Source organism: Mixophyes fleayi, chromosome 3 (assembly GCF_038048845.1).
Source record: "Mixophyes fleayi isolate aMixFle1 chromosome 3, aMixFle1.hap1, whole genome shotgun sequence".
Lineage (NCBI taxonomy): Eukaryota > Metazoa > Chordata > Amphibia > Anura > Limnodynastidae > Mixophyes > Mixophyes fleayi.
The window spans coordinates 184,318,441-184,332,942 of NC_134404.1; positions in this window are offsets into that span (position 1 = coordinate 184,318,441).

A 14,502-nucleotide genomic window follows, 5' to 3' on the forward strand; every position below is an offset into this window, starting at 1 on the left:
CATATGCTTCTTTAAAATACACATAAGTACCCAAAGCTGTCCTTCAAATTCATTAGACTACACGGCAACCCCTCAACCCAAGTTCACTTTATTAGGTGACAGTTGAATAATTGCAAAACTGATTTTGAACAAATGGAAAGTGCTCCTAATATCCAGGGACAGAACCATTTTAAAGATTGTATCCTAGACGTCAATGTGATTGAGCATTCTGTCAATTAATATAAGAATGTCCCCCCATTAATGTGTATAAAGTTTGTTCATTACAGAACACAAATATTCATTACCTGTAACCCACTCACTCTTTACGTAAGTCCATGCTGGAAGATTCAGTGTGACAGTTTTCAGATCCCATCACACTGCTGCACCTTAGAGCTATGCCCCTCCCCCACTGAAGAACACGTCAACTAGCGCTGTGATGCACTTTGATGTTTCTTGTTTTTTTGCATCACAAAGCTCCGGACGCCCCTGTCTCCAAAAAAGACCCCGATGCTCGATCCTCTATCTTCTGCTGTAGCAGCAGTGTATGCAATCTTATGTCCACATGCTATGCAAGAATAGCACCTGCTTGTAGAGCATGTGAATAGTTTAAAAGGCAGTGGGAAGAAGTTCCGGTATGTCATACGGCACATACTGCCCCACATCGATCACTGTATATCTGTCTATCTATCTATCGATCTATCTATCTATCTATCTATCTATCTATCTGTAAAACCCCTTTATTCTTTTTGGGTGTGTGTACAAATTTGTGTGTCCTGTCTTTAAGTAAACTTTTTACCTCGTTTCCTTTGTTGCATAGTGCTTCCACCATAGTCTAAGTACCGTAGGATCTTTGTGGGGTAATGTTCTGGAAATGAGCAACACTAAAGAGAAATTAAGGAACCCTCTGCCCCTCCTACTCAGGATCACAGACAAATGAAATGGTAATACACCAGGCTGGTCTTTAGAGGCCACACCGGCACATTTATTAGTGAGGCACTGGCTCCCGAAGGTTTTTTGTAAGTTTTATATACCACAAATATATGTCTTTGATTCAAACAATACTTAAGGGTAACTTTGAATGCAGTAAACACTGTAAGTACATGGCAATCTAAGTGAATGCTTCCAAGGTATCTTGAGAACAAGACAAACTGATATCCAATGAACAATTTATACAGACCTAACTAGTGTCTATACGGCTAAGAGGTACCTCTAACCCATCTAATGTCTGTCTTTCAATATCTCTCTAACCACAGTAATTTTAATAAATATATATGGATTTGCATTCTCATTTTTAAAGTTGATAGACAAAACCCATCAATCGTCGCTGGGGAAACAGAGAAATGACAAAGAATTCCTGCTTACAATTCCATTTTTAATGGAAACGTATTGTTTTGTTTGTTTGAATTCATTTAATTTTGTAAGTGTTGATTCTGTAACTACCTCTGTTTTTTGTTGTTGACAGTTGGATGTCTCTGCAGGTTGCCTCCAGCCCTGATACTATATATTGTAGTGTGTATATATATATATATATATATATATATATATATATATATAATTACTATTATATATAGTATTATATATATATATATATATATATATATATATATATATATATATATATATATATATATATATATTAGTCATGTGATAGAGATTCTCCTAAGGCAACTCAGATGATCACAACATAGTGTGTGGGATGGGTATGGCAGTCTGTGTAATGGAACATTGCCTATCAAGGGCTTCCTTGGATCATAATGTTTAAAGTCCATTGTGACCTTGGCCCTTAGATAACCATCTTAATTTAAATTGTCCCAGATACCACACACACACACATTATGTACCATTTATGTCAGAAGCCAGTATGGTTTAGGACTGTGGTAGGAAGCCAGAGCACCCGGTGGAAAGCCACAAAAACATGGGGAGTGAATACAAACTTTACACAGATAGGGCCCTAGTCGGAATTTAGCCCATGACCCCTGTGCTTTGAGGCTGCAATGCTGACCACTGTGCCATAGTGCTGCCCCTTGCTTTAAACTGTGTTATTTAATAAATATCTTAGTAATAGGTGACATCAGTGACATTAGTGGATCTACAATAATCTTAACCTGCGCAAAATCTCATAAAAAAGGGCAGAACAGTGCACCATAACAAAATTTGGGTAGGGGAGTGGAGATGCCGCTCTAGCCTATCAGGCCAGGGGCAAACGTAGGATTTGTAGAGGGGGGTTTCCACACCACGCCGCCAGTGGGCGTGACCAGCATGCATGGGGGCGTGGCTATAATTTTAGACAGTGCTTGGCTGCTCTCCAACTCTTCCTATCCCCATAATATACATGGGCAATGCTGCGTGCACTACTGTTAGCTGCACGCAGCTCTCCCTTTTCAAGCAGAGGCGTGTGAAGCAGGGGCAGGATCCAGCCACCTCAATTATACAGTGCCCCAGGCTTGGAGGGGGGTTTCCAGGTACTAGGAACCCCCCCCCCCCTCACTTTGCCTATGCAGGCCCCCACACTGCTCTCAAAGAGTGGGGGCCATGTCGGAAAGCGGGAGCCTCAGACGTAGGTAATACTATATTTCCAGGACACCTTACCTCTGTGCCCACAACGGCCACAACCCCAGTAGTTCCATCCCTGCTCATAAGAAAGGGGACCTATGAGAGTTTTCTTCATCATTCAAACTAGGCATCTCACATCTCACTATGAGGTCACACACTGAGCATGCTATATATGAAATAATACTTTTATAGTACGTTTGTTATAGATACCAGTTAGTATAGTCACTGTAAGTAGAGTGAAAACCAAACCACATGATCTGCCTGTAACTGTTTATGAGTCTGTAACTAATAGACATCTCCATTGTACCATTATTCTTTAGACCCACAAAACATTAATTAAAATTTTGCTTAAAACACCATTCTGCCTACAAAGGATTTGTAAAGTAATACTGAGGCTTTAATTTCTTTGTACGGTAAACACAGCTAATCTTTTAAAAATCCTGTTATATTTAAACACACTAATGATGGTAATTAGTACAATAATCACCATACTGTTATGTGTAATAATAATAACTATAATAGGAATAACAATGATTTTTTTCTAAGTCCAGATTCTATTTTTGCCATTTTATTACCCCCCCCCCCTCCTCCACCACCGAGGGCTATGTGGCTCCAACCAAATCTATGTCTCTGTTGCATACAATAAATATATGGATGTAATTTATGCCAAATTAATCCAATGGCTAAAATGTTTTAAATGTTTATTATATGTAATTAATTAACTACTAATATTAAGGGTGTCTGCCCTGTGGAATTCCTTACCACAATAGGTGGTGATGGCAAACTCACTAACATAGCTTAAAAATGGATTGGATGCCTTCCTTACAAGAAATGGTATTTGTAGCTATAATTAGAGGACATCAGGGGTGATTAAAGCAGGCAATCTATCATATTATCATTTTTGGGATCAATAAGGTATTTTTCCCCCCTGTGAGTCTATATTAGAAACGATATTGGCAACTGTCACACTGGGAGTGTGTTTTGCTTTCTTCAATGCAATTCCACATTTTTAATGGTTTAATGTAATGGACCTGTTAATATTTTAAGCATTACTATCTATATAACCATGTAATATACAAAATAAGAAAAACATAAATAAAATTCTGTGCTAGGTGGGCAGAGTGTCGTCCCAGCTCTTCTGCCACCCTAGGCCACGGTTATGTGACCTTTCCACAAATCTGGGCTTGCTTTTGTCATGTCTGAAACATATTTCGTTTAAGAAAAGTAAGTTAATTTTATAAAGGAATATAAGTTATATCATAGCAGGAAGCTAAATAATAGAAGATGCTACTTAAGTAACCCTTTCCTGTTTGTCTAAACTCCAAAAATACCACTAGTGCATGCAAGCTATTGCCTTCCTGGTGATCTTGAGTCATGCAATCAATATTTAGATCAGTAGTTCTCATTTAAATTTCCGATTGTATGTATTTATGTATATGTCTGTGAGTGATTTTGTTTTCCAAATACACTAATAAAATCAGGCAAGTTTTTGTCCTGCTGTATCCTGCACCATACCAGACCATTTAAAGTTAGTTGCAGACAACTTTCTCATGTTTGATAATTTGCTGGAAGTTTCTTTTCCTGTTCGAGCTAATAAAGGGTCTGTTAAAAAAAAATTGCATTCCCTTTGTCCGCTCAGCGGGTTGTCCGTAAAAAGTAGAGATGTTCACTGACCCCCGTGTTTTGGTTTTGACTTTGGTTTTGGATGTGGATTAACTTTGTGTTTTGGTTTTGACAAAACTGCCCTTGTGTATTTTGGTTTTGGATTTGGGTTTGGATCCTTCTTTTTTTTCTAAAATCCGTATTTTTTTTGCTAAAATCACATAATTTGCCTCTTTTTTTATCCCTACATTATTATTAATCTCAATAACATTAATTTCCAATCATTTCCAGTTAATTTTTGTGAAGTGACAAGACCACTGCTACTCCTCCTGTTTCTGTATGAGCAATGGCACTAACAATGGCACTGGAGACTGGAGAGTGACAAGAACACTGCTACCCCTGTTTCTGTGTGAGCAATGGCACTGAGCAATGTCACTGGAGAATGGAGAGTGACAAGAACAGTGCTACCCCTGTTTCTGTGCGAACAATGGCACTGAGCAATGTCGCTGGAGGACACGCGAAAGTAACAAGCTGGCTCGCGAGCCTACTCGGATCCCTTAAGTTCGGGTAGATTCGGTTTTCAGGAAACCGAGCCTGTGCATCTCTAATAAAAGGGAACAAGTCAGAATCTAAAACCATGGCTTCGTTAAGTGACTCTCCACTATCTCTGAATCCCACAATCCGCTAAAGACAAAAGAGTAAATGTATCAAATGGAGGTTTTATTAAACCGTCGGTTTGAGTTGTTTTTACAGGCGGATTTTAAACTGCCAGATGTAAAATCCCCAAAACAAGAGATGGTTATGAGAGGCGAGATTGTTTAAACAGCATTCAGCTATCTTGCCATTCATGACATAAGAGGAGGCACCATTGACATATGAACTATTTTAAAAATCATTATTTAGTGATTATGGGGCAAAATTTATTAATATATAATTAACTTATGGGGACAATTTTTTTTGTTATTCCATTAAAGGGGCATTAGGAACATATAATTATATTAAGGGGCAATAATATTTGATTGCTAATATGGTCAATAATTATTTATGATGGGGCAATACTTATTATATGGCGTTACACATGTGCATGCTGGTACTTGTAGTGCCACAGGTGTGCTATTTAAATTGTGCATCCATCATGAAATCATAAGTGTTGCCCGATCATAAATAATTATTACAATCAAATATGATTGCCCCTTATTATAATTATATATTCGTATTGCCCCATCCATATAATAAGCAATAAAATATTGCCCCATGAGATAATTCTTAATTAATTTTATCCCCATATTCATTAAATAATGATTGCCACAAATAATTCGTTAGTCAGTGGTGCCTCCTCTTTTGTTATGAATGGCAAACTAGCTCAAATTGCATATCTGAGCTAATTAGCCTATCCGAAGCAGGTATTAAAATAAGCTGTCTTTTTTCTGGGGCTTAGGTGTTTTTAAACTGTCACACATTACTGGCGGTTTTAAATTCAACCCTAGGAAATGATGGCGGTGTGCAGCGTTTTATAGCCGACCACACAAAGCTCCGTTGGATACATTTACCCCAAAGAGTTTCTAAGGGTAACATGAAGACTGTTTGAATTGCAGTCCAACTTCCCAGGAAGGAGATCAGAGCTCAGGAGTTTACTAATTTCATTTTAAAAGCACCAATTGAAGCATTTGTATTAATGTCAGGAATATGGCATGGTATAATACTGCTATTTATAGGAAGTTCAAGAAGTAGTCTAATGGAATTATGGCAACAGAGTTTTTAGTACATGTCGCCAATCATGGTTTTTTGTATAGTTTATCTCATCCTGTTTGGTTAACTCTTCCTGTGTGAAATATTGTAGTACATATTGTAAGTCTTGCTAAAGTGTATGGCTTTTTTAGTTGCTACTTTCTTTTCATGCCTAACTTTTCTTTTCTTAGCTATAAATTCCCACTCTTAAAATAGTCCGGCAAGTAAATATTTAGATTGTACTTAAATGCATTATGACAGAATTAGAAACTCTTTGGGAACATTTCAAGGGCATCAAACACTAATTACCTCAAGCAGTTGTCAAGAAAAACAAAAAGATAAAAAGAACATAAAAGCATATAAATATATATATATATATATATATATATATATATATATATATATATATGTACATTTTTCATACTGATCAGAATATAACTTTCATAACTAAAAATATCTCCAATAATACAATTAAATAAGACAATAGTGGAATATGGACCAATACATATGTTCATGTTTATAGCAAACTGAGCCTTGCACCTTATGTCAGACTTTAGTATACCTGGGGGTAAATGTATCAATATGCGGGTTCTTCAACACCCGCGTGTTCAGCCTCTTCCGCGATTAAATTTCAAGCGGCGCTGCATTGTAAAGGGTTAACTTCCCTTTACAATGCAGCGCCGCTTGAAATTTAATCGCGGAAGAGGCTGAACACGCGGGTGTTGAAGAACCCGCATATTGATACATTTACCCCCTGGTTGTTTTTAGATTTTATAGGCATTTTGAGACATAATCACCATTTTAAAAATAAATAGCCATTTTTATTTTACAATATTGGTAAAGCTCCCAACAATATTCTTGTAAAATTAAGTTAAGTTTCTGCTTATTCTATACAATGTATTGTACTGCAAAAAAAAGCAGAATTTGGCAATTGACCTGAGCAGACAAGGTGTACTTGGTAAAACCAGCCGAGGAAGTGGGGGTGTACATGGTGGTAAAACATACTTCTCCTACTGCCTTCATTGTAAAGCTATCAAATTCCATTCACTTACATTCCTTTTACATTTTTCATACTGCCACTTATAAATTTCTACTTTGACCACTTGGGAAAACTTTAACATTTTGAAGACACTTCCAGTAATTCGGTACACACAAATATGAACAAAATATATAAATCTATATATATTAAAAAAAAGTTATATATATAAATGTATAAATAAATATATATATATATATATATATATATATATATATATATATATATATATATGTATAATTTTTTATTTAAATCCTGTGCCCTGACTCCCACAAGCTGTTCCACTATTCCGTTGATTATTATTGACGTGATTTGTTACTATGTATTGCATGCTTCATCATTAACCTATTAGCCTATATACTATAATAATTTTTGCATATAATTCAGTCAGAATTGCAATAGTACTAATAATGTTTACTCTTAGGTGTGCCATCCAGAAATGCAGGAATGTACATAAACAAACCTTGGGTACATTGCAGTATTAATGCCCTCAATATTTGTTCTCCATTGCGATAAATGGTGTCTAATGAAAAGTGACATCCTTATCAGTTGTGGTTATTGGTTAACTTCCTATCTATACTTTGTACACTTTGCTGTATTTCTAAACTATGACTATTCTTGTTAACAGTAATTTTCTTCCTCTTCTGCCCTTGTTTCATGCCTATCATTACTTGGGAGATCTGGTTTCCTTTTAAACAAGAAAGCAGACTGAATACCCTGAGGTAAACTTGTTCAGTTCTGGGAGGTCCTGCTGAGACAATTCAACTGGCAGCAAATCAGCAAAAACAGAGCAAGGATAAAAAAAACAATAATTAAAACATTCTAAAAAATAAAGAACAATAATTAAAAGATGCAATATACTGTTTTGTTAAGATAATCACATTTTAATATCTGGTGGACACGATTCATTTATGTTGCAAAAGTAGTAACCAGACAGCAAACTGAGTTACTATAGTTCTGCTGTGGCTGGCATGATAATAATCTCTTTTCTTCAGAATAATAGTGCAAAGATGAAACACAGGGCGTCAGTCCAAGTGAACTAAATTGCTGTTTTACCTTCTTTTGTCCTGTCAAAAATCTTCACACGCGACATGCTGTCTTACATCTCAAAATACAGCTCGCTGTCTTCTTGCTGGTGGATGAACATGGTTAAACATTATAGTAGCATTGGACATTAATGTTACAGTGTTTGTTTTATAGTACTGAGGGGCATATTCAATTGTCCGCGGGATTGCCGAAAATCCCGCGGTCCGCGCAGGATTACCATAATAACGGTAATCCTGCGCGAAAAAAATGTTAATACAGTAATTTACTCGCTGGATTTCAGCTCGCAGCTCAGGGAGCTGCGAGCTGAAATCCAGCGAGAGATTACCGTTTTAACGGTAATAGTTTTTCCACGCTCGAACCCGCGGACAATTGACTACCCCCCTTAGAGTCTATCTACCTATTACATGTCAGTTAAGCGGAACTGTTGTTTTTATTTTGCTTTCTATATTTTTGATTTTATATATATATATATATATATATATATATATATATATATATACATCCTCAATTGTTCAAATTAAATAAGCAGACCAGCACCAGCAAGTCAGAGTACAACAATACAGAAGAGTATTAATTGAAAAATAGAAAAAGTCCCAATAAATGAAAGAAAAAGACACATTGCAAAACATTTTCTCTCTCTCTCTCTCTCTCTCTTTCTCTCTCTCTCTCTCTCTCTCTCTCTCTCTCGCTCTCTTTATATATATATATATATATATATATATATGTATGTATATATATATATATATATATATATATATATATATATACACATACTACATGGTCATAAGTATTTGGACACCGGAACATCACACTCATATCTGCTTGTTGAACGTCTCATTCCATAACAATGGCCACTAATATAGAGATGGTCCCCCCTTTAGTGCTCTATAACAGCCACCACTCTTCTGGTAAGACTTTCCACTAGATTTACAAACACGGCGGCTGGCATTTGCATCCATTCACCAACAAGAGATATAGTAAGGTTGGTCACTGATGTTGTGGGTAATAGAATACAACCCTTTACATTTTATTTATGTTCTTCTTAAAGTAATTTTGCTAAAAAAAATGATATTTCCCGTTTACAAAATGTGCTTTATTAAAATTCATCCTCTTGTTTAGAATGGGAGTACCTCCCGTGGAATTCTCTCTTGTGTAATGGAGAAGACCTTTAAAAGGCAGACCCGATATGCAGAGCTTAATGCAGCAGAATGGTATGTGCAGCAGACTCTCCGTGTTCCCACAATCCCACAGCCAATAGTAATCAGACTGGGAGTTTTAAACTTTACATTTTAGCAAATAAGTCCCCTTATATATTCCAAATGGGAACATATTATGTTACTTAAAGCATGAGTTTGTTGAAAATTGTGATATGATATACTGACTTCTTTTTTTATTGTGACATGCTAATACATCATTTAAACTTTAAAACAGCAAAACTGACCTGACTGTGACATCTTCCTAAACCATTAAAAGTCTTTGGAAAACCTTTCAATATGCCTTGTAGGTGTCATTGACTGGAAGACGTCTACTGCAAGAAGAGCGTTTTTCATCATTATAGACAAATAGACATTCGGATCACATTCATTAAATAAAATGGATAAATCTGACGTTGTACATCACATACTCAAGAAAGTCATAACAAATAAGCTGAAAAAAGGTAAAATAACAGAAAGGGCTTAATACAGTTTTCAAAAATATCAGACAAGCATTATATCAACCACTTAACTAAAATATGAAAATTAGCTTGCAAATAAAATAACTTGCCAGCACTACCCATAAACCATACTTTAAAGCCATAAAGAAAAAATTCCCCCAATTAATCTTTTCACTAAATTATTTGTGTTAGTCAGGCAATATATCAAAGAATAAAATACACTGTTACATTAATCAATACCAGGTTAGGACATTGTTGTTTTATATTGAAGGGCTGGCCACTTTTAGCCATTTGTTTAGGGTTTAAGAAACCGGAGCACCCGGAGAAAACCAACGCAAACACAGGGAGAACATACAAACTCCACACAGATAAGGCCATGGTCGGAAATCAAATTCATGACCCCAGTGCTATGAGACAGAAGTGCTAACCACTAATCCACCATGCTGACCCAGTCCTTGAACTGAAGCACTGGTCAACCACAATGACACCACGGATAGGAGAATGCTGTTAGTGTGGTTGGATAGGATCTAAACAATGTCCAGTCTGATTGGATAGGAACCATGGGCAATGTAATCAGGCACAGCATACACTGCACATCACCCTCTTGGCTGCTTGTACAGGGAGAAGGATACCACCACTGCAGGTCAGCTATCTAAAGTGTGTTATCCCAAAAAATGAAAGATCCAATTTTATTGTGTTTTTTTTAGTGTGTTGACACATTCACTTCAGTGATGAGATTCAAATCTGAACTTTAGCAAATATGTCAACTAGATTTTTCCATTGACACACTTTTTTAAATGGAGACTATAATCCTGTCCATGAGACACCATATAGAAGTTACGTTATTACTGTGTCACACAAATGTAACAGTCAGAACCAAAAACATTCCATAGCACTAGCAATATTTTATAACATGATGCTCTGGACTGTTTAATAACACTGCTTTTCAAATCTTGCTTTCTAGACTTGCATGACCTTTATGTGTGGTCATATGACGAGCAGACTAATTGATGTGTTTTTCTACAACCCACACTAAGCATTTCATGCTACATGTTCCTTTGTTCTTTGTGCTTTCATGTTGTGTTTTTGTACTTAATATAGTCTACTTCTGTTTTCTCCAGACTGGAAATTATTCTTTCTCTTTTACACCAAATGTGCATGAAAACTTTGAACAGTCCTCACAACTGCTGCTTTTATTAACTTTTATCTATACAGCACCAACATATTTCACAGCACTTCGCACAGAATGTTTACTCAGTCATATCAGTCCCTGTCCCAGTGGAGCTTACATTCTAAATGTACTACCACACACACATATGCACAAGCGCACGCACGCACACACTGGTATTAAACAGTAAGTTTTTGAATGGCTTTGTGATCATCTAACAATCTACAGATGCAGCAGCAGCATTATTAATTGGTAAGCATCAGCAACTGGAATTAGAACAAGGGTCATGGACATGTCATGATGGATGCCTTGGACATGTCACCATGAGGGCGTGGCCATAGCCTGATAGGGGTGCCTTTCACATGTCACCATGAGGGCATGGCCACACCCTGTGGGGGGGGGGTGTCCTGGACATGCCACCATGAGGGCATGGCCACACCCTGTGGGGGGTGCCCTGGACATGTCACCATGAGGGTGTGGCCACATGCTGTGGGGGGGTGCCTTGGAGATGTCACTGTGAGGGCATGGCCACACCCTGTGGGGGGGTCCCTGGACATGCCACCATGAGGGTGTGACCACACCCTATGAGGGGGGGTGCTTAGTGTTTTTCCGTGCAGTATCATATATCAGTATTATGCTTTCTTAACAAATATTATCCTAAATTTGTTTGTGTGTTAGACATAATGCTGTACAAAATAGAGAGGGTGAGGGTATACCTTATATTGAGCTGGTAGACATACAATTGTTAGTCCACGTGCAGCAGGTTTACTAGCCATAAACGATGGCTATAAAATATTTTCAACTCTACGGCATTTACATATTTATTTTCTTCCTTAATGGAATAAAAATGGATTTATTCAGGAATTCTTTCCACTGATCAGCGCAAATTACTCAATGTAAAAAAGAATGATATATATACTTCTTACTATGAGTATCTGTCTTCTGCTCGCAACAGGATACATTTTACATGGTATTTCCCGGTCACCAGTTGGGTCGAAGCAGTGAAGGACGGCACGGATTCTGCCAGGTCCCACTGGTAAAAGTATGATTGAATGACCCGGGTATGGTCTATCATGGGTATCAACATTATAACTGGAACTACTAACAAAAGGCACTGTGCCCAAATGGGATCACTGTGAAGTAAGAATACACTTTCAGTATTCCCTTTATATTCCTTTATATCCCTTTATATTTCCTTTGTGCATTACACTAACACATGCTGGGATAACTCAGTATCTACCCTGAAGTGTACCTTTGTAGCCCTGCTAATGACCCTGTCATGAGCAAGATATAAGGGCTTTGTTTATTATTATTATTTGCCAATTAAATTATCCGTTGAAAGTTAAATTCTGTTTAGGGCAGTGTTTCTCAACTCCCATCCTCAGGACCCACTAACAGTGCAGGATTTCCAGGTGACCAGTGAAATAATTATACCACCTGTTACAATGTGTCAGTCAGTAATGAATACACCTGTGCTCCAGCAAGGAGATATGAAAAACATGTACTGCTAGGGGGTCCTGAGGACTGGAGTTGAGAAACACTGGTTTAGGGTATTGTATTTTTGTAGGACAAAAGTATCCGTAAGAGAAATAAAAAAAAAAATCTAAATTTTCACTTACCTGAAAACAAACAGTGCTTTCTATTGTTAAATGCCAGAAATGTGTGCTATTTTTTAAACACTCTGTCATGTCAGGTACAGGAAGTTGTTCTATTCCTAAGAATACAAAACACTCCCTATGCATAAATATTTTTCCTGCAGGGGTTTAACTGCAGTAATAATACAGCATTTCTGATATACTTGGATGAGTTGTCCTTGTATATGCAGAATAGATGAGTAATTCTGCTATTATGACTTAACTGTTTAGCATTAACTTGTATCTAGAACTATATTGTATCTTGAATTCTACAATGTGCTTTGTTTATCACTGCTGTTGCTCGTTTCACCCTTCATTTGATAAATAATAATTTCCAACTTTGATATTTGAGAAGAAAATTAAACATATTGAATTTGTATATCAGTTATTTAATATTTTCTTTATGTTGCTTATCAGTGGGCACTAGTACAAGTCGTAATATATGTGATTAGGTTTTCACTGAAAGTCCAGCTTCAGACCACCTAGAAACCAAAAGCAACAGTAAGATTGCATTTACAGACAACAGCTGATACTGAGCTGATTAGTCCACCTTAAAGGTTTAATAAAGAGAGTTTGAAGGTTCTGAATAAATCTCCTGGAATAATATACCAAAAAGTTGGCAAGCCTACGGGGCCCCTATGCTTGTGGGGCCCCTATGCTCATGGGGCCCCCGGACAATTGCCTATCGTGCCCATCCGTTAAGACAGCCCTGAAACTGCATATCTAGTGCCTAAATTAAGTGCATAAATATACTAAGAATAAGAATTATAATCTGGATACCGAGAATAAAGATTTTAATTGTTTTGAGTGAACACAGAGGTAACCATTTATGAAGTGTACTGGATTGTGTTTGTGAGTGTGTGTCTGGTAGGAAATTTAGACTGTAATCTGCAATGGAGCAGGGGTTGATGTGAATTATTCTCTGTACAGAGTTGTGTAATATGATTTTAATTATATAAGCAAAATCATAATAAATAGATAATAAAAATGTAAATGTTGCATCAAAGTCCAGTCTCTTACCACCGCTTTCATTGAATTAAACAATCCCATTTTTCTCCTAAAATATTGCTCAGCTTAGCATTAAGCCTAAACATATGGGGCATCCATAATGTTTTTATTATATGTGTCATTTTTGTGTGTTTAGAGTTTTGTTTTAATTCCCTAATAGTGCTCCTAGATATGGATTTCTCAACGAAAGTATAACATGAAGGTACAGAATTTGCCCCATTCATAGTATAGGAGGAGACCCAAAGACCACCTGCCCAGAACTGGTGCAAATATCAAGTCCAGGTAACGCCCCCAAAAAGGCAGATTGTCAACTCCTTATTCCATTATTCTTAATCTGCAAAATGAAATCCTCCATATATATAGCAGGGGCGGATCTAGAATTTTATTTTACTCTGGCACCAATAGGGTGCCAGAGTATTAGGCTCATGCCTCTACTCCAGCTGTCCTGTTACCTGCTTTCTGCATCACTGTGTTCCTGGCTTGACTCTGCATTTTTTGACCTCCCTTTGGATTTTGATCTGTCGTTTTATATCTCCTCTGGCATTACTTTGGCTTTCTGACCACTCTCTTGTCTCCTGATATTGTTTTGCGTTGCCTCTCTAGTTTTGACATCGGCCTAGCTGACTATTCGCTGTTCACCCTTATCTCGTTGGGACTGTCTTGGAAAACCGCAACCTGCGCATCCCTTACAGGGGTCCCTGGTGAAAACTAGGGACATGTTATACTCTGCGCCTCTCTGTACATTAGCGAGTAGCGCTAATACCAACAGATAGCCTCCACCTCCTTCAAGTTTGTGACAGTTATGAATTAGGCACTCATCGTAAGAATTTGTTTTAGGGAGTGGTGGCTGTGTTTAGACATTGGGGATCAAATTAAGGGTGCAGGGACAGTAGTTAAAATTATTTGTCCTCTGTTATATTCCATTAGAAGTAGAAAAAGTACAGGAAAAGTTTGTTTATCCTTATCATTTATTTATAGGACACCACATATTTCATTGCGCTGAACAATTATAATTCAGCGTTAAACATAACAGTAGGGTTGCAGTGGCGCACGCAGGGGGGGTTTCTGAGTCTCTAGAAACCCCCCCTGCGCT